The sequence below is a fragment of the Ambystoma mexicanum genome, chromosome 8 (genome assembly GCF_040938575.1).
Source record: "Ambystoma mexicanum isolate Mex_15411 chromosome 8, UKY_AmexF1_1, whole genome shotgun sequence".
Classification (NCBI taxonomy): domain Eukaryota; kingdom Metazoa; phylum Chordata; class Amphibia; order Caudata; family Ambystomatidae; genus Ambystoma; species Ambystoma mexicanum.
Window position 1 is genome coordinate 591775366 of NC_090929.1, and position 20952 is coordinate 591796317.

At 46.5% G+C, this 20952-nt stretch overlaps 1 long non-coding RNA gene across 1 annotated transcript in view; it reads left to right on the plus strand.

Moving 5' to 3' along the window:
• LOC138472229 (uncharacterized) overlaps positions 1-20952 on the plus strand; it is a 395307-nt gene that overhangs the window by 100123 nt on the left and 274232 nt on the right. The window lies entirely within an intron of this gene.

The following is a 20952-nucleotide window of genomic DNA, read 5'->3' on the forward strand; positions in this document are numbered from 1 at the left end:
AATTCCTGTTACAATATCGTTAAATGTTCAGTTTCAAAGTATTTGAGGTTTTCAAATAGGACATTTTCAATATGCTGATTTCATCAAATGTGGCTCTTTAATGCCCAACGCGTTTCGAGATAAATATCTCTTCTTCATGGGCTGTCCTTTTCTTTAAACAATATTTTCAAAAGATAATAATAGTAATGAAAACATAGTTGTTATCAAAATCATTTGTACAAACTTAAAAGATCCATTTTGTCTAAATTAGTGATGGAGTGGTGCTCTGGTCGGTCCTCCACTCTTTTTGGATTTTTCTATTTTTCCGTTAGGTTTTATTTTCCTGGACCTCTCCCGTTCTGGTGGCTTGCCTCTGGCCTGTAGAGTCAAGGAATTATTTTATCTGCCAAGAAGAACGGAGAGATTAAGTATTTCATACAATACCATTCTCCCCCCCCATAAGGGCAGGAAGAGTACACCAAGAAATTCTCCCCTTGCAGGGTGAAAATCCCTAAGTCAATGGAGAAATGTTGGGCGTCAACCGCCATTGCAATAAAGGAGTCTGTGCCCAGAGTGATACTCCTTGCGTCGTCGTTATCCACCAATATTCGAATGGTGTAGTGTTCTAGGTCAACGAGGGGTGTCGGTTTCAAATACAACCCCTGCTGTTCGAGGTGATACTTTAAATTTAAATAAGCATCCGGGTTTTGGAGGTTCTGTCCTCGCTTTTTTAGGGGAATTGTGAATTGTTGTACAAGTCCTGTGATGGTGATCTCTTCTCCAGTTCGAACTTCAACTGCATACAGCAGCAATTGGGCTGACCAAAATGCTTTCTCAGTGTTGTCAAAGCCCAGGGGGCTACCCCCCAGTCACGACCAGGTTTTGTAATTAATTAGGTCCAAATTAATTGTGAATCAATTGAGAATGTCACTCCCTAAATGAATAAAAGGCAAAGGGGACATCTCTCACTACCCAGCAATTATGATCTATGCTTTTCTCACCAATGGACATTTTTTGCATGCACCTGCTAGGCAGGAGATGTTCGAAATTGGGAGTTTCCAGGCCCATTTCCCACTTATCAATCAACTTAAATGTGGGAATGGTCTGATCTTTTGGGAGTTTCCTGAATAACGCCTCGCTGATGAAGCTTTTTCCATTGTTCAGACATACTCTGGTGAGAACAGACCCCCCTCATTTACCTGAATGTGGAGGAACAGCTGTTCACCCTTTTTCTGAATGTCAGCCAAACCTTGAGCTGGTTTTTCATCATCTTTTGTCATGGGATTTGGGTTTTCTTCAAATTGTGGACCGGTATAACATTTCAGGGCATTTCCTTCCAGTGTGGAATGCCACTTAAAACTGGGAGGAAGGTTTATTTTCAAAAATGGTCAGACCGCTGCTTAACCATATGGCATGTGCCATTTAGACTCATATAGTTTGTGCTTTGTTTTACTTTTATTGGCTGGTTAGTCTGTGTCCAGAGGATCTTGTTCACACAGTCCATTAGGGGTAACAACCTCCAAAGGAGGTCATTCCCTAGCAGACAGGGTGTGCCCTCTGGAGTGACGACTAGGACCGGGTGTTTCACCCTATGTCGGCCAGTTTTGATGTCCAGATCCTTAGTGCCCTCAACGGGAAAGTCATTTCCGTCGAAGTTTTGGAGTTGTCCAGGAAGAGGTGTGAGGGGAATTTGGTGACTCTCCTCCTGAATTGATTTGGTTAAATGCCTTTTTGGACAGAAGGGTGGCTTGGGATCCTGTATCCACCAGCGCTGAAAATGCACCTTGGCCCTGTACCTTGACGGAGGCATAAAATCTACCTTCCCTCTCCTGAAGGGGCAAAGGAAATGAGCATTTTGGGACAGCTTGGCAGTTAATTTCTTTGTTTTGAACTCCGACACTGTATGATCTTGTGCAATTTTCTGGGCACCCAGATATCTGTGGGACTTGGAAATCCCCCTTTTCCTCTGATTCTTTGCTGACCCCCTTTTCCTGGAGACAGTCACTTAAACCGGTTTGAAGGGAGGATCCTCTGGGTGATATTTTTGGGGTTCACAAATTGGTGGTTCTGGGTCAGTCCCCAGAGGTCTTTTGGGGCACATTTTTCCTTTGAAGGAATCCTCCATCCCTGAAAGAAGATTTTCTTCCCTGAATCCTCCGGGGATGCTTCCCCTTCAAACTGGAGAACGCAGACTTTGGGATTCTTTGTCCCTTGGTTTCTCCCACTGACCCTCTGTTCCCTAGGTTGCAGCTTTTTGGGGGTAGGAGATTTGGGTTCAGGTTCAGATATTTCTAGGGGCTTGTCCCGGGTAAGGAAGGAAGTTTCCTCTAGGGCTTTGCATCTCCCTTTCCTCCCCAGGCCTCCTCCTCTGAAACCTGTTGGTTGTCAGGGTTTATCCCTGTCATTGCTCCGGGGTACCGGACTCTGGGCTTGAGCTGTTCTGGGTAGCCATGTTCATTTGAGGGCCCTGCTGAGCTCTCAACATGCGACTCAGGTCTTGGGTCAGACTTTGGACCTGGCGCTCCAGTTGCGACATCCTCTCTGGTTGATATGGGGTCTAGAGTCATACCTTTGCTGCTCTCGAGAAGGGTAGCTCTCCCTTCCCAAAGAGTAGCTCCGGGGACTCTGGGGGAAGAGGATAAATCTCCCTGATTTGAGGGTCTAGAATTCTGAAAGCAGGGAGAGAGAGGAGGATTACTCTGAAAGTTGGGGTTTGGAGGGTACCTGGGGAAGAAAGTTGTAGGGTGGAATATTTCTTCCTTCCTGAAGGAAGTTCTGTGGGACATTTTGTGGGAAGTTTGGAGGGAAGTTTCCTGGGGCCGTACTTACCTGATTGGACCCCCCCCCCCCTTGTGATGGGGGAGTCCATACATACCCCAAGATGAGTCTGCTACCCTTGTACCTTGGGCTAATGTAGGTGACAGTCAGGTGATGCATTTGTTGGATACCCTGCTTGGCTACCACCCATTTGGTATTGATCGGATGGTCTTCTCTGCCTCTCAATTAGCTTATTAGAGGGAGGAGTATCTATAGGCCGCTAATTTCTAAGTCCAAAGTGGTGGTATTCTCTACCTCTGCCACCTTGGCAGCAGCAGGGGTGTTGGATGGTTTGGGATTTTTTGGAGTGTTTTTGTCTTCCACTGGCTTTTGGACCTCATAGATCCGGGTAGTCTGTTATATTACCCAATCCAGGGTCCTTTGATCATGGAAGTCCCTAACCATTTGTGTCATGATATACTTGGGGAGGGCATGAAAATACGTATTAATAAACTCCCTAATATTTGTGCGCACCCGTCTAGCGGTCTGGGCAAATGGCAGTTTCAATTCTTGCATCAACTCTCTAGGTGCCTGGTCCTCTGTGTACTGCAGGTTGTAGGCAGCTTTGCAGGCCTTCTGAGGTTTCCTGTGAACAGAGAAATGCTTCAAGATGGCCGCCTTGTAGGTAGACCGCCTTGAATGATCTTGATCCTCCAGCTCAGCAAATAAGTTGGAGTATTCCGGGGAGAATGTCCACTTGACAAACTGCATGGAATTGTGATAATTTTTAATGCCAAATGACCTCACCATCTGGCCTCACAGCTCCAGATGCTCCCATACTGAGTACTTGGCATTTTTGTGGTAGGGAGTTATGAAGCTTCTGATGGCTTTTATCTGCCGAATTGGGTCTTTTACAAGAGTTCTTTTGTTTGGCAGCCTTCTTTTTCCGCTGCACCTGAGTTCATTCGCCCTCAGATTCAGAGCTGCGCTTTTTGTGGTCCACTCCCTGTCCTCTAGGCACTCCTGCCTCCCTGAGAGTGGGAGTCCCTCCCAGAATGACGGTCTTGTCTCTTCTCCCCTGTGGCACTGTGGGCTCTCTGGGTCACTTCCTTTGGGCTCCCTCTTTCGCACAGGTGAGTACTCATCTTCCTCCTCGCTTCTTCTGGGTGTGGTGGAGAACTCCCACCCCCCTGACTGGGTGAAGGTTTTCAAGATGCTCTTTTGAGGTCTGGGATCTGATCCCTCTCGATCTGCAAAGCGGACCAAGTGGTCCCTTTTGTAGTTTATGCTTCTACCAGTCGAACTCCCTGATCCTCTCATCATAGGAGCCCTCCCGGTCAGAAGTGTCTGCTAGTGTATTTTTAAATCTAAATAAAGATGCCTTTCCATCCATATGTGATAGGGACTGGCCTTCAGACTCAGTTATACTAGGCCTAATTGTGTGCAGCTGCCTTATGTTTCCCTGTTCTGGTAAACTGGTAGGCATGATATGTGCAACGCCTTGCACATATAATGTGGTGAGTTGGCATGAGGCTCATGGTAAATAGGACATTGCAAGGGTTGCCCTTCCATACCCTAACTGTTCGGGGTTCCTCAAGGCCTGATTGTATCTAGCCATTTCCTTCTCTAATCTTTCTGATTTATCTTTCTCAGCCCCTATCTCTTGGTGGTATAAAGAGGCCTGAGCTTTGAGCTCTGCTACCAAGGCTTGAGTAGCTTCTATGACCTTGATTTATGCCATTACTTGGCCATGGAGTCCCTTGTTCTCCTCACAGAGGGACTCATTTCCCCTCTGTGCAGCCTGTATTATCTGGGTGTATTCAGACCTCTTCTTTTGCAGGAGACTGATCCCCTCACATTGTGCACTTTTGGTCTCTGTTGCCTGCTCTAGGTCCAATTCCACTTGTCTCACATGTCGCCTTCATTTTTCATTTTCTACCCTTATGTCAGTCAGTTCCTAGAAACATGACTCCCTTTTCTCCAGGTCCGTCCTTTAACTGGCACACTCCCTGGCACAGGGCATCATTTTCCTGACACAATGTGCTATTATGTTAGCTGAGGTGATCTCTCTGCCGTTTCATAGCGCTCAAATTCTGGTGCTCCTGATCAAATTCCGCCTGGGAATGGACCTCCTTTATGATCCATTGGTTATTCTCCACTTTCAATTGCTTAATCTGCATTTGGAATGCGCACATGTCCTTTAAGCAGGCTCTATTATGCACCACTTGTTGACTGAATTTTAGTTGACTCTCTCTCAGGTTCTCAACCCCTTCTTGACACTCCTCTAATAGTGAAGAGAATTGGGACTCTCGCTCTGAATTCATTTGTTGCTGTGCCACTAACCCATCCTTTAGCTGCTGAATGATGTCTTGTAGTTTTAACTCAGAAGTTTGGCTCTGTAGCACTTTCTCCTCTACTTGCCTTAACTCTCTCTGTGCTTGATCCAAAAGCTCAGATTTTTCACAGAGGCTACACTTTCCTGGTATCTTTCTTCCATAATCATCATATGGAAGTACATATATACTGTGAGCTGAACGATTCTAATTTGCTCATCACTGGTGGTCTACGTCATATAAAAATCTATCAGGGCTTTATGTAATAGGCCATTATCCTGCCACACATCCATATTTATAGAGGTAACCTCTTGCATCATTCTAGATTGCCATGCTTCATGTTCCTGTTCTACCCATTCACCTTTAATGAACAATTTGTATTGCAGATGCTTCCTAGTCATATAAATTTCCATAGTGCTCATTGTGAAATGTGTTCTTCACCTTCTCTATGCAAGGGCAAAATCTCAGCCTTAGTTTGTATTCACAATATTTTATTTACACACACAGCCCTGAAACCCAAGGTACACGTTTTTGGATGGCACCTTTATAATGCAACCCAGATTTCTATCCCCTAAATGTAACAATACCTTCAATGGGCTAGTCTGCTGTGCTGCACTCTCATGGGTGAAAACTCGTCCTCAATACCGGCTTACGAGCCCCCAATTTGTCACGGTTTATTACACGGCACAAGAAGGTCAGGGATCTCCTCCCCCTAAAATGAATGTGGCGCACAATAAAACTGCTTTTTATTTCTACAACACATTCTTTCTTGAGGAGGCCTCCAATCCTTCTGACACCCAACCTCCACAAATATCTTGTGTAACAATGGACTAGGAACCAGGCCGGTGTGTATCAATAAGATATGTATTTATGTATTATTTAATGTCAAATGACAATCAACAAATTACAACCGCCACCACTGTTGTGGCAATGCAAAAATGCAATTATCTCTATAAAGCGACCTGGTTGAAATATACTGTCCCAATTACTTCCTTTTTAATAGCAAAACAGAAGAACAATTCACACACAATGATAGCACATATAGTTAAGCACTCCCCCTGCCACCCGAACCCCCACCCATCAATTGGACTTGATTCCTTTGAGTGGAAGGCAGTGGCAGGGAATAGGAATACTGGGGGAAAATTGGTTTTGGTGTGGTGCCCACAGAAACAATATAGGAGACAGAAAGGAAAGGGAAACATTTGTTTGGCACAGGGCAATGAAATAATGCTTTTTTAATTATTTAGTACACCTGCTAGGGGACAGAACAGAAGGGAATTCTGACTACTTACACTTAGATGACAGGCAAGGCTTTAGAGAAAACTAGCCAGCACACAAGGGGAAATAGGAAAAGAGTAGGAAAATCGTTTGTTAGGATATTCAAAAAATGAGCATTGGGAAAGAAAAATGCAAATTGAATTTGTTTTTACTGATGCTTAAAATGACAGGCAAGCTCTGCGAAAGGGGGTAGCTCACAAAAGGAAAATCGGTTTCAGGATATGACAGATGCAAGCGGAAAATACAGCTGCAGAGGGAAATTCGTTAAGCAGGGCACAATTTAAACACAGGGAAAAATGTGTTTCTCAGATCACAATGGGATTAATTCTTTGGCCAAAACTTTGACTATACCAGTTACCAAAACACTGGGAGGAGATGGTTGGTTTTGAATTCCAACCATACAGATCCCGTGAAATAAATGGGGAAATTAATTGATTTGCTTACAAAATACACTAAGCATTTTTTTTAAAAACTTTTTTTTATTTGAATTGACAGCGTACCAGAACGCAGAGGGAGCCACACGGCGCCCGCATCAAAACACAAGCAATGTACATAATAGACAATATATCTTGAGCAGACTGAAACCATGGAAAAGAAGAGAAAAGAAAAAAAAACACAGGCATCCCACAGAGCACTAACAACTAAACACAAGGAGTATGCATCTTTGGGGAGCCCCCCGGAGAGGAGTGCGTGGAACTTGATGGTGAAGCCATGTTATATATTGCCAGAATCTACACCAAATATCCGTCGGCCTGGAATGCGGGTGTTGTATTGCGTTCCAGGACTGCTCGGTGTCGTGAGCCCATGTGACTGATCTGAGCCACTGTGTATAGGTAGGTGCCCTAGGGCGAAGCCAACATAATAATATGCAGCGAACTGCCAGCAGCATACAGAGGCCCGCTAGTTTCTTAGAGTCGCGGGGCAATTGAGGGAGGTCGTGGAACAAGCAATGCAGTGGGGTGGGGTCAATAGTGTGTTCCAGAATGTCAGACAGTGTGGAGCAAATGTCCAACCAGAATTGGGTTAGGCGGGGATAGTATCATAGCATATGGATGTAGGAAGCTTGATCCATGCCACACTTGGGGCAATTGGGAGGGACGGTACCAAACATACGATGAAGTCTCATTGGTGTATGGTGGAACCTTTGCAGAACCTTGAATTGAATAAGTTTAAATTTGGTGTTATAGGACACATCATGAGTTCGAGCACACATTCGCGACCATCTCTCATCAGTAATTTCGACCCGAGATCCTCCTCCCATCTGCGCCTCAGCTTGGTGAAGTGGGGGGCTGTTCTAGTCTGCAGTAAGGAGTAGAGTCTCGACACCTTGCCCCTAAAGGAGAGATAGGAACAAAGCTCAGCCACTATAGGTTCGTCGGGGGGCAAGGCAGGGAAATCGGGATACCTGGATTTGAGACTCTCCCGGAGTGAAGAGTATTGCAGCCACACCGAGGGCCGGCGTTTGAGTAAGAGAGGGAGATCAGGCCACGCGATAAAGCCTCCTTGTTCAAATGCATCGCGAAGCATCTGATAACCGGTGTCCGCCCAGTGGGTTACCATTGATCGTGGGATGAGTGGGATATCGGGAAGGAAGTTCCATAATGGTAGATCTCCGTGAAATGGTCACGGAGTGAGGACCATTGCCCATAGTTTGGTTAATGCCAAGGATGTGCTAGCGACAGGGTCTGCCGAGTTTGAGTCAGGGGGGGATCGGCTTGAGGATCAGAGATCCAATCACTCAGTCACTGACCGCCAGCTTCTCCAGGCGAACATGTGGGGGGGTGGGGTCGGTAGTGTTGAACCAATATGCAGCAAATTGAGATTGGGCCACCACCCAGTACCCGACAAAGTCCGGTGCGTTGAATCCGCCCAACATCTTGGGAGCGGTAAGCGTGGACAGTTTGAGGCGGACCGCGCCCGAGTGCCATAGGGAGGTGTTGGTGATGGAGCGCAGTGTTTGGAAAAAAGCATCACCCGGCCACACAGGGAGATTGGTAAATCGATAAAGTAATTGGGGTAATACAACCATTTTAAGTATTCCAATTCTGCCTGCTAGCGAGATGGGGAGCCAGGTCCAGTAAGAGGTTTTTATCACCAGGTTAGTAAGGTAACTCTGGTAGTTGTTGTCACGTAGCTACGCTGTATGTCGGGAGACCACCCCCCCCAGGTAGGTGAAACCCAACGGAGACCAGCTGAACCCATGTAGATCCGGGGGGGGGGGTAACGTTGAGTCTGTGAGCGGGAATAAGGTTGACTTGGAACAATTTACTATCAGACCAGATATGTTACCAAAAAGGGCCACATCAGCCAGTATGGGGGCAAGGTTGGTTTCAGGGGAGCGGATGTATAGGAGGGCGTCATCCGCATAGCGGGAGACTATATCCGATTGGCCGGCAGTGCGCAATCCCCTGTGCGAGTGTGAATTCCGCATCATGTCGGCAAAGGGCTCCATGGCTATGGCAAAGATAAGTGGGGAAAAGGGGCATCCTTGGCGTGTGCCTCTGGATATCCGGAAGGAAACAGAGCATCTATCTTCAGTGCGGACTCTGGCCAACGGGGCGGTGTAGAGTAGCTTAATCCAGGATCGGAAGTTGGGGCCGAACTTGCATTTCTCGAGAATTCTCCATAGATATTTCCACGAGACCGAGTCAAATGCCTTCTGCATGTCCAGCCTGGCTGCAACCGCCTGTGTAGACGGGGCGATCCTGCTAATCACATTGAAGAGCCTTCGGAGATTTAGGGATGTGGATCTTCCAGGGACAAAACCGGACTGGTCGAGGTGGATGATGTGGGGCATGTATGGGGCAAGACGGTTGGCTAGCAGTTTTGCATATATTTTAACATCACTGTTAATCAGTGAGAGTGGTCGGTACGAACCGCACTGAGTAGGGGGATTACCAGGTTTAAGAAGCACTGTGATCAGTGCCTCACGAAGCGACAGGGGTAGTATTACAATGTCGCATGATTCCTCCCACAGAGCTAGTAGGTGTGGTGCTAGGAGAGATTTGTATTGTTTATAGAAGTCCATAGGGAGTCCATCAGGACCGGGGGCCTTCCCAGCTGATAGTGACTCAATGGCTTCGACAAGTTCCTCCAACGTAAAGTGTCTCTCAAGGAAGCCGTTGTCGGCTGAGAGGACTGAGATGGGAAGGCCATCTAAGTAAGAGTCCATTTCAGGGACTTGGGGTCCATCACTCTCTGGGTATAAGGAGGTGTAGAACGAGAGAAACTCGGAATTGATGTCTTGTGGAGAGGTAGCGAGTGAGCCATCAGGTCAAGTTCGCGGCAGAGTAATATAGCTAGCATTCAACCAGGTCGTTCCCCTTCACCGTATCTCCGCACGGATTGGGGGGAGTCTAGGAACTTAACCTCACGCTCAGCTAGGGCACGGAACCTGTCCAGTTCAGCTCCCAACGCCGCTAGGGTGGCTGGGGAGTGATCTGCGGCGTATTGGGATTCATGGACAGCAAGGGCCGATTCGCTATCGGCAATATCGGCGCGGATGCCCTTCAGGATACTGCAGCTTTTGGAGATGGCGATCCCTCTAGTGTGTGCCTTAAAGGCTTCCCAGAGCACAGCTTGTGTGGCCACAGAGTTTGTATTAATTTCAAAGTACTCCTCAATGGAGGACTCCAGCTCGGATGAGAAGACTTGGTCAAGAAGCGAATGGGGGCCCATCCTCCACTGCCTGGTTTTATTGACATCCGGTCCCCAGTTTAAAGAAATAAGTACCGGTGAATGATCTGAGAATGTCCTAGGGAGTATAGCCAGGTGAGATAGGCATCGGACCAGCAGGTCTGTAATGAGCCATCTGTCAATTCGGGAATGGGAATCATGAACGGAGGAGTAAAAGGAGTATGTACGAGAATCAGGGTGTATCAAACGCCAGGCATCTACCAATGTCAGACGGGGAAGTGTGATAAGGATGGCATATGCCGCCCTAGACAGTTGGCAGGGTCGAGAGCCCGATCTATCCAGGGTAACATCAAGTATCGTATTAAAATCCCCACCCAATAAAATAGGGATCAGGGGGTAACTTTCAAGTAGTGTGGCCAAGTGTAAATAAAAATCAGGGCCGTCAACATTGGGACCATATATATTCAGGATAACCACCTACTGATGCTGTAGTGTGCCAGTGATTAACACATACCTACCAAGTGGATCGACGTGGGAGTGGTGAAGGGTGAATTTCAGACTCTTGTGAATTAAGGTAAGGGCACCACGGCTTTGGGTGGAATAGTTGGTATAATATCTCTGGGGTCCCATTGTTTAGTGAAACGCTCACATTGCTCGGAGCGAGCGTGGGTTTCCTGCAGACATAGGATTTTAACTCTGTGACGCCCGGCATGGAGCTGAATCTGCCGCATCTTTTTATAGTTGCCTAACCCCCAGACATTCCAGCTCATAAAGGTCAAGTCAGCGCTAGCCATAGCTCAGGGGGGGTAATGCTTGATTCACAGTGAAGGGATTATCAGTAAATGGGAAGTGTACGGTCTGGATGCATGTGGCCTCATGTCTGCAAGCGGAAAATGTTACGTAGCGGCGCGTGTGGCGCCTCTGGTGGCCGTCAAAACTTTTTTTAACCAAAATGTCCCCTCCCCCACACCCACCCACATCCCTCCCCCAACCAGATGGATGAAACCCAACCCATAACCAAACATCAACAAACATTTCGGCATCAGCGCCTGGGGGCCTGTTAGCAGTCATAGCCGTGGCGGGACAGACTGTACGAGGGCAAGTAGAGTGCAAATACAGCAAGGGTAACAAGTGTATTCATTTCAGGTTACACATGTAAAGGATTATGGTGGAGACAGGTGGATTGTAGTATCCTATTCATGCATTTTTGTGGCTACCAGCCCCAAGACATCTCAATTATAGATATTCCATCTACACCAGTTCTCAATAGGGAAGAACCGGCCAAAACAGGGAACCCACAAAACCAGAACAGTTGCAAAGTATTACTTATAGTCAAACAGAGCAAAAAACCCACTCCGCAGTAGAACCGGAAGACAGAGGACAAAGCAACAAGCAGAGGAACACGATGGATAACCATAGGCGATTCACATGCCAAGAAAACATCATAAATGGGGCTAGAAGCAGAGCATCTTTGATTAACAACAATATATTTGGTATCATGGCAGACCAGGTCCGCGGCCGCCCAGGGTCAGCCAGGGAAGCGCTCATCAAGGAACTTGGAGGCCTCCTCCGGGATCGTGAAAAGTTTTATTGGAATGTTCGATACGAAGTTTCGCAGGGAATAGCATGGAGTACCTGACCCCCAAGTCAGAGTCTCCTCTTCACAGCCGTGAAGGATTGGTGCTCTCGTTGTACTGCTATAGAGTAGTCCGGATAAAGGTGGATTCTATTTGCTCCAAGGAGAAGTTCTCTCTTGAGTCTGACCGCCCGCAGGAGGGCATCTCGGTCCCAGAAATTTGGGATTCTGGCAATGATAGGTCGCGGTGGAGCACCCGGCCTGGGCTTTGCGGTCAAGGCACGGTGTGCCCTCTCAATAGCGAACTGTGAGGAGAGTTTAGGGGCATCCAGGAGTGTCATTAGAATGCGCTCCACATAGTCTTCCATAGGTTCAGTAATATTATCCTCGGGAATACCAATAATGCGCAAGTTGTTCCGCCTCATGCGGAATTCGAGATCATCTTTTTTTTTCTCCACCCTTGCCACCCGGTTAGTGAGCGTGGAGACCGCAGCCTGCAGCGAGCCCATGCCATCTTCAGCGACCCCTAGTCTGGTTTCAACCTCAGCAACTCTACCATCCGTCCTTTCGATATGGGCTTTTATGGAGGAGATTGTCCCATTCATATCATCCAATTTAGTGTGAAGCGTGGTAAAACCATTGCGTATGTATTCCAGCATCTTCTGCGATTCGTCAGCAGTCGTTGGAGTAGAAGTGGCAGGCTGCTCCTCGGGTTCGTTAGGGGTGGGCTTGGACGGAGTTTTGGCAAACATATTTAGTGAGCTTTGTTTTTTCTCAGCTCCAGCACCCTTGGTCATGGTGAAGGTCGGGCACGGGGATCGGGGTTTCGGAAAAAAGTAGGTATTCAAAAATGGAGAGATTCTCTAAACTCCAATCACTTTACAGAGACACCTAGGGATGTTGTATGTAGTATTATGAATCAGTAGGATGGTATCTGAAATTGCACCCAGGTTGTGTTCTGCACCAGCAATTTAGGTGAGTTGTGCTCCCTCAGATGGACAGAGTCCGCCCCCACGGCGGTTGTAATGCGTATACATCCCCCAGGAGAGAGACGGCGGGGTTTAGGGTATCAGTGGTATAATGCCGCAGGTTCAATATAACACAGAATAAGTGTTAGAGCCCACACCCACCCATCAGGTTTATAGCAAAATCCAAGTGGAGAACTGTAGAAGTTCAACAGGGTTGGGTTAGATGACAAGGCGGACACACACTGCTGAGGGGCACCCTCAACGCAGAACCAACAAGAGGGGGCTCTCTGCCGCTTACAAGGCTTCCAACAGTGCAGGGAATGCAAGAACAATGGGACCTGGGTACGTGTGTGAGGGCCCTGGGGAAAAATTTGGTGTTTAAAGGTGATGCAGCCCCCCAGGTAGTGGCTGCGAACCAAGAGTTCCCGAGTTTAAGGTTGCCTGGTCATTCGCAGCAGTAGGCAGTGGGTAATTTGCAGGCAAGGTATGCTTCAAGCCCACCTACAAGCATGTCACTGCGGCCATGTGCAGGGATCACAGGTGGTGCCAGCATCGGGGTGGAGATGATGGGGGTGAAGAGCGGTAACAGCACAGACACAGCAGGATCGGCGCGTTGTTGAGCGGGAGTTGGGCCCAGGCGCGAGCGAGCTGCGTGGCGCAGACAAATTTGCTCAGGTGTTCAAGATAAGTCCGCTGGCCTGCTAGCTGTAAGAACTCATGGGGGGAGTTCCTGCATGGCTATCTCAGTGTCAATGTGGAAACACGGAGTTCAGGGCACTCTAGAGAGATCAGGGCGAGCGTAACAATGGGTTCCCACATTGGTCCTGCCGGAGGACATCCATATATACAATAGGTTGGGATGGGAGGGCGTGGTGAGGCCTCTAATGCGTTCCAGGTGGTGCGGGCCCCAGAGCTAGAGCAGCAGTACGGGGCGCACAGAGGACGCGCTCAATCCGCCACGGGGTGTGAGAGTCAAACGCTGCAAGAGGAACCCCTCTCCAGCAGGGGAGAGAGGACTCTAGGGCAGTCCGCAGCCTCAATGATTGGATTTCCGTTGCGGGGGAGATCAGCCCGCTCTCCGGAATCCTGCCTTATGTCAGCTGCAAGCGGAGGGCCACTGGAAGGGGAGCAAGGGAGACGGGCAGGCATCCGGCCGCGTCGCGCAGAGTCAGCCGCGGCAGCACCAGTCCAAGGGCTCCGCTCACGAGTGGCGAAGAGGCAGCCACAGGACCCCGTCGCCAGACCGCACAGGATCATGCGGGTAAGAGACCACCGGCGGCCAGACCCACAGCGCGGCCGCGGTCCGGCACACGCGCCTCCGTGCCCCTCCCCCACGCAGGCCGACTGCGCCGGGGTGTCAGGTGGCTTCAGCAATCCGGGCCACAAGGAGCTACGGCACTGGGCGGGCCAGCAGCACGCCACGCCGCACAGCAAGTGATGAAAAGTGGGCCACAGAGGGGGTCCTCAGCTCCCAAAGTCAGCCCGGGTGTAGCCTGCAGCTCGATCGCAAGGTTGCTTCAGCGTCGGGTGGACCAGCTGTACTTGGAAGGTGAAAAAAGGATGGTATTCACCCTCGTAGTCCGGAGCCTTAGACTCAGGCGGCCATCTTGTTTCGGCGCAACAGCGCCCCCCCAAAATACACTAAGCATTTACACAGGCAAATCGGTATTCTTCACAGGGCAGTGACTGAAATAAAGACAAATGAGGGGGGTTCTGTGGGGATTTGCTAACATACACAGGCAAACAGGGGAGTTCTTCAATGGGGAGATGACTAAAAGGCACTGGAAATTGGGGGTTTTCAATGGGGAATTTTCAATGGGAAAATACTATATGGCAAGGCTGAAAGAATATAGGGTTTATGCAATCTATGGCTTGCGATAGTATACTTATAGGAGAGGGCTATGCTGGACTGCAGAGAGCGTCAACGTACTACTGCTGGGACAGCCAATGGGCTGTATATTGCTTACAAGTGCATTTATATTTTGCCTAGACCAATTGGCGGACTTTCATAAAATGCACTTAAATTTTGCTTAAACCGTAATTGCACTTAGATTTTGCTCAAATTATAACTGTATGTCTTTGTTGAAAGTAATGAATTTTATGTATTTGTTAAACACACTCTCTCTTTTTTGTGAAATAAATAAGTCAGAAAGAAAATACGTTTTTCTTTGTGTAAAATGATGTTGCTCTATGCTTCTTATGGTGACCTTGGGTTGTTCTAAGTTGGAATAAGTAGGATATCCTGCTGGATACCATTTAAAATCATTTCATAAATTTTCAAATTTAGTCTTTACGGCTTTTGAAACCCTTGTTATGTGAAAATGGGGACAGCCAATGGGGTCAGTCAAGGATTCCCTCTGTCCTCCAAGTGGTCCCAAGGCAGCTACTAAACCTCCTGACTCGACTGCAAGTTAAGCCTTCCTGTGCTGCAATGGTTCCAGATTATGCCAGCTGCTCTCCTCAGGATTAAGTGGGAAAGGTCCTGATATGAGGCCGGTTATCTAGTTGTAGGGCAGATGACAACACTAATGTCAGAGTTCTTGCAGAAGGGATTGGTCCTGTGTCACTAGTCCTCTCTCATCTGTGTGCCGATAGGTCCAGCAAATGTGGGTGTGCTTTGGACTGGCTAGGGGTGGAGACCCCTCAATCATTTTCTTTGACATGGTTTGGTCTAGTTCAGGGACACAGAAATCTCACTGCACGACAAGTGCCCTTAATTTTCATACTTTGACACATATGAAGGCATTTCTGAACACTACATTTTGCTGTGAATCACCTAAGCCTCGTTAGGTGTCTGTGTGTCATTCATTCCTATGTGAAGCTACAGCTTTTCCTCATTTACACCCAAAATATATCAGTGAAAAATATGGAACTCAGAGGGTGGAATATGAATCATATTTTAGATGTTTCCTCAAATGTTTATCTCTCAACTACACAGGGAAGGCCCCATGTTGTTTTCATTAATAACCTTTGGTATGGTGGTCTCACCAAAATCGTTTTTAGCTGGTGAGAAGCAGCTTGCTGACACCTTTCCAGAAATCTCAAAATTACTATTGTGGGATGAATGTTATGGATATTACAAGATGAAAAACATTTCTCCCAATGTACACAAAGGGCAGTTAACGCCCCCTTGACGTCTGGCCCACCACCCTTGCCAATTGCCTGCTCTTGGATGTGACCTTAAGAGGCGCCCTGCGTTGAGATTTGCTTGCACAGCCAAGAGCTAATTGCCAGCTAGGGCAAGTTTTATTGCTTCCTAAGTGGTCTGGGGTCATAAACTGGAGAGCAGAGCTGTCCTTATCTCGCCACACTGCAAAAGTGATCTCTACTGGAATTTAAGATTGCGTTTTTTAAAAGAAGAGGCCATTGTGTCTGAAGGGAAACCAGGCCTACATCCCCATAACGTGGGCTTCGGAATTTAGTTTCACATCTGAGGAAATGGAAAGCACGCCAAGGCCTTTCCCCTTCAGTTGAAGTTGACTTTTTCAATTGACATAATCTCTTTAAAGGCACACCATTAATATGTTGAAGTATCACTGCATACGGTGGTTAAAGAAGGGCAACATAATTATACTTTTAACGGCTTTGATGCACATTTGGCTGTGCAGAGTGTCACTTGAAAGGCACAATTGAAATGTCATTTTGTTAAATTTCAACCGTGAAAAGGACTTCATTTTCTGCAGCAGTTTAACCTCGTTCAGCCTCCCAGCAGGAAAGAAACCAAGTTCATATTTGAAAAATCTTGCATACATTTTGATAAGCATATCTTTTAGTTTAAAGGGGAAAAATGAATATTCATGCATTTGTTTCTTTCACAGTAAGAGTGCTTCCTTCTGCTACGAAGGCTTGAGACACATCTTTGGCATTTTAATTAATTTAATATTCTGGGCACTGTTGTTTCTGAGAATGTTGCTTCAGCTGTTCAATAATTTGACAAATCTTGCAATGTGTCTTTCCTTTATGCCAAGCTGTTGTAATTTCTATGCATCTCAATTATTTAATGTTCAGTTTCACTCCTTTTTGCTTTGAAAGTACAGGGCCCCTTTTCCACTTTGGTTCAGGGCAGGCCTTTCCTTTTGGGGAGCCCTCATAACTGACTCTGACCTTTAAATATGGCATTCAGGGCTATTTCACCCCACAACATATTACAGTAAAACATGCCCTGCCACATTAAGACATACCTAGACTGGTTGCACCAAGACACCATTCGAAGCGATACCACTTATCATGGTTATTTTGATCACAGATGCCCAGAAAAATGTACATTGCCAGAGTAAGAAACTGCTACACTGGCAGCACCCAAAAGTGAGTCTAGCCAGGCAATTCACCGCAGCAGGACTGCTTTATCAGAGGTGCCCAGTTAAAAAAAGTCAAGCCAAAGTAAGAAAAGACTACACTGGTTGCACCAAAATGCCTGTCTAGCCACCAACAACACATATACGCCTGCTTAGCCTGGGCATGACCATTAAGATTTCGATCATAAACCACCTCCCTCTCAACTTCCCCACACATACCCTTTACCGCCCACCCCCTACCCCAACCCCCAAAATTAGCTCCTCTGGCCAGAATTACCCCCATGTCCCTCTTACTCATCCCAGTGCTTATGTATGAGGCAACCTGCCTCATAGGTAACTGCTTGGACTAGTAAGAGTGGGAATAGGAGTAATGAAGATTACAGGTAACTAAGCCACCCATTACTTTCATGTCCCACTACCTCGTTCAGGATGAGGAAGAGCAGGGTTGAGAGTAATGAAGATTACAAATAAGTAATCCAGGCATTAAACACAAGCTCACACCCATCATTCACCACACACTCACACACATGCACACTCAGGCAGCCACCCATACACCATGCACTCATTCATACACATTACATTACATAAATACACACTTACATGCATGCGCACTGAAGAGGAAGTGTCGATTATCGGCCCGACTCCAGTTCACCCCCTCCCATTACCTATTGAGTTCACACCAAAGTATATGACGTATGAAGAACAGTTACATCAGCAGAGAGCAGCACATGGGCTCTGCGCAGTACCTATCAGTGTAATAGCACCTATTAATATACCAACACCTAAGAAAACCTGGATAGTAAGGTATCCATTAAAAAAGCCATACCTACATTCTAAACAATATGACGGTTGTTTGAATAAAATACCTGAAGAAGCAAAGAAGATAATGAAGGAAGATGAATGTTGACGTCATAAGAAATCGGACAAACACGCATATAGAAGATATAATGACCTAGAATAATGACAAGAGAGGAAATATAGAGAAGATACTATGGATAAGTGGCATCTTTGTACAGGAGAGGGAGTGACCCCTGACCGGCCCATTGAGTCAGAGCTCGCCCTCAAGTACTTTAAGACAAGATAGCTGCACCTTGAGGTGGAAGGGGTGCAGGATATCTTACTCCAACACCAGTCAATAAGGACAACTCAATGGTTTGGCAAAGGGGAGTCTGTTTAATGACAAGTACAAAAAAAGGAGAAACATGGAAATCAACAGTGATGCAATAGCCCGTCTCGCTTCAACTCCCAACAATCTTCATTCAAATAGAAACAGTTATACCCAAAATTTGTCATCATTGATGTGTAACACTCATAAGTTTGTCATGCAATTCTATTGGTTGGAAAAGGTAACTTAAGTATAGGTGCTATAGCTGTATATGGTAACAGAGTGTGAGGATTGGTTAACCCTTATCAGGAGGGCATCTACGCCCTTCCCTCTAACATTACACATGTAGACGTCACTAAAAGTACGACGTCTCATTGGTTCTACTAGCTATAGGACCCTAGATTATTTGGTCCATTGAGATTGGGTTGGCTATAACCCCAAGCATAAATCTCCACTTTAATTAGCAGCATGCAGAATGGTCAACCAGGTGCATGATGCCCCAAGATTCACCCAGCCTCCCTTCCATCAATCAGTACTTGAATGGCTATGTGTCATTTAGTTGGCTGTGGTCGGCCTCGAAACTGTAGCTTCTTGTCAGGAAAAGGTATGGTATCTCCTGTTTTGGGTGACATCAGATGTTGATGCCTCTTCGCGCTTGGCTGGTCACGTGTTAGTACACCGTGGATCAGCTTTGTTTTCCTTCTATTTGTGCATTTAATTCTCATTTCGGCCTGCCACCTGCCTGGGCCGCCTTATCTCGACCTTCACAGGACAGGCTGCTCTGCTCTTAAGTTTCGATTCTCCGAAGTTACTGTCCGCCTCCCTCTCTTGATTTGACCTCGATTTCCCAGGCACGGAATGCTCTTTGCTGAGTTTCGCTGTCTTCCTCTTGTATTAGCTGGAATATGAGTTCTGTCCTGTTTGACCTTTAGTAAGCTGGGTTAATTTTGATTTTGTATAAAGTGGACTCGCACTTATATAGTGTGCTTCGTTGAGGTAGATATATTGTTGGCGCTTGCCGCTCTATTCCTCTACTAAGCATAGCAAGCCTCACTGTTTTCATAGCTTCTTGCGTTACAAGCATATCTACAGGCGTTAGCTGGTTGAATAATTTCATCCTGTTTGACAGTTTAAGTTTCTATATGTTTCAACATCGAGCTTCCTTCGAAGTTATGATATCCTTATTCATGATATTTCGTCTTTGTGTGTCATCTTTCGGTTGCCTTTCGTTCATCTGTGAGTCTGTCCGGGCCCTTGTGTCTTCACCATTCGTCTTCAATTAAGGCCTTTTGAGTTTCTTCTGGGACAGTGTTTAAGCAATCTTTATTTTGTGTCATTTGCTGGTAGGGTTGTCTCAATGGATACTTTACTGTCCATGGATGTCTGGTTATTGGCACTTCAATAGGTGTTGCTCTTCTGATGGGCACTGGGCAGAGTCCTAACGCGGCTCTCTGCTGGTTTATTTGTTCATCATACGTCACATATCTCGGTGTGAACGTTCCTGGTACTTGAAAATGGTTGGCTGGAGTGCAGGCCATATTTGGGACCTTCTCTACATCTTGAGCCCAAGGTGAAGAAGTTGATGTCCAAATGAAGAAACGTATGCCACATACATGATGAAGATAGTCAGTTAGTTTAAACGTGTACAGATTCAAGTAACTGCAAGAGGCAAAGAAATTGTGAAGCTTGCTTATGCTTAATAGTCGATAGATTGCGGCAAGCGGCAACGTTTACAAGTATATACCTCAAGAAGCACTTTATGTATGAATGAAAATCCACTACGCATATGAGCAGAATTGAGCAAAGGTTACAAAAGGCCTCAGATGGAGTGAGTCGCAGCAAGAAAATCGAGAATCAAACAGAGCAAAACTCAGCTAAGAATGACCATGCCAAAAAGGTCTTATCTGGCTGGAATAAGCTAACATTGGATACAATTAAGGAGAGAAGAGAACAGAGGATCCTGTTCAGAATGGTCAAGATAAGCCACATCCGTCAGAGAACTGGTAGAAATAAAGCAACTATAAGAAAAGCCGCAGAGAAAAGCCAATTTCACAGTGCCCAGTCACCTGACAAAGGCAGGCTGGAAGAAGGACTTTCACACCTACGCATGGATCCCTGCCATGCCTACACTCCTTGAAAGTTCTCAGAGCACAGAACAGACACAAGGCCAAACTACAAAGCAGTAATTGACACATGACCACTGAGGAGATGATTGATTGTAGCATAATTGGTGGGAAGCTGGGGTGCAGACAAGCGTCTCTGCACCTGGATGTTCTTTCTGCGTGCTGCTAGACGTAGGTGGAAAAGTATGAGTGGGGTTGATGCCAACCCAATCATAGTGGACCGTGTAATCTTGGGTCCTATAGTGAGTAGAGCTAATGGGACGTCATACATTTAGTGATGTTCATAGTGCCCATTTTGAAGGGAGGGCTTAGTTGCCCCGCCTGACATTGATTATCCAATCCCCTCTGCTCGGTACCATATACAGATATAGTACCTATGTTTAAGTTAACTTCCTATAACCAATCACGTTGCATGTTAGGTTTTTAAAATTGCCAAGTAGAATGCCGTTAGTATGTGCGCAGGTTGTACGTCAGCAATGACAAGTTTTTGCTATAAATATTGTGTTTTTTCTAAAAGTAAAGAGAAGATCGAGCAATTGCTGATGTTCGTTGTACTCCCCGTTTTATGAACTTGTCATTAAACTGACTCACTTTGCCAAACTATTCAGTTGCCTTAATTATTTGATGCATGAGTGTGAATCTGCATCCCCATCTATCTCGAGGGTACTGCTACTCATCTTAAAGGGATGTTTGGAGATCATCCAATTCAGCACACATTTAAACAAAATACATTTTCTTACCCTTTGAACCTGTTGGTCCAGGTAACAAGGCCTTCAGCTCCCTGCAGCAGCAAGGAACACTTGCTCCCATCATGTGTAGAGGTTCTGGAGGCCTCCATGTCATGAGATGGGAGGGCACCCTATGAAGAAATTAATTCCATTACGCTGTAAAGAAATTATTTC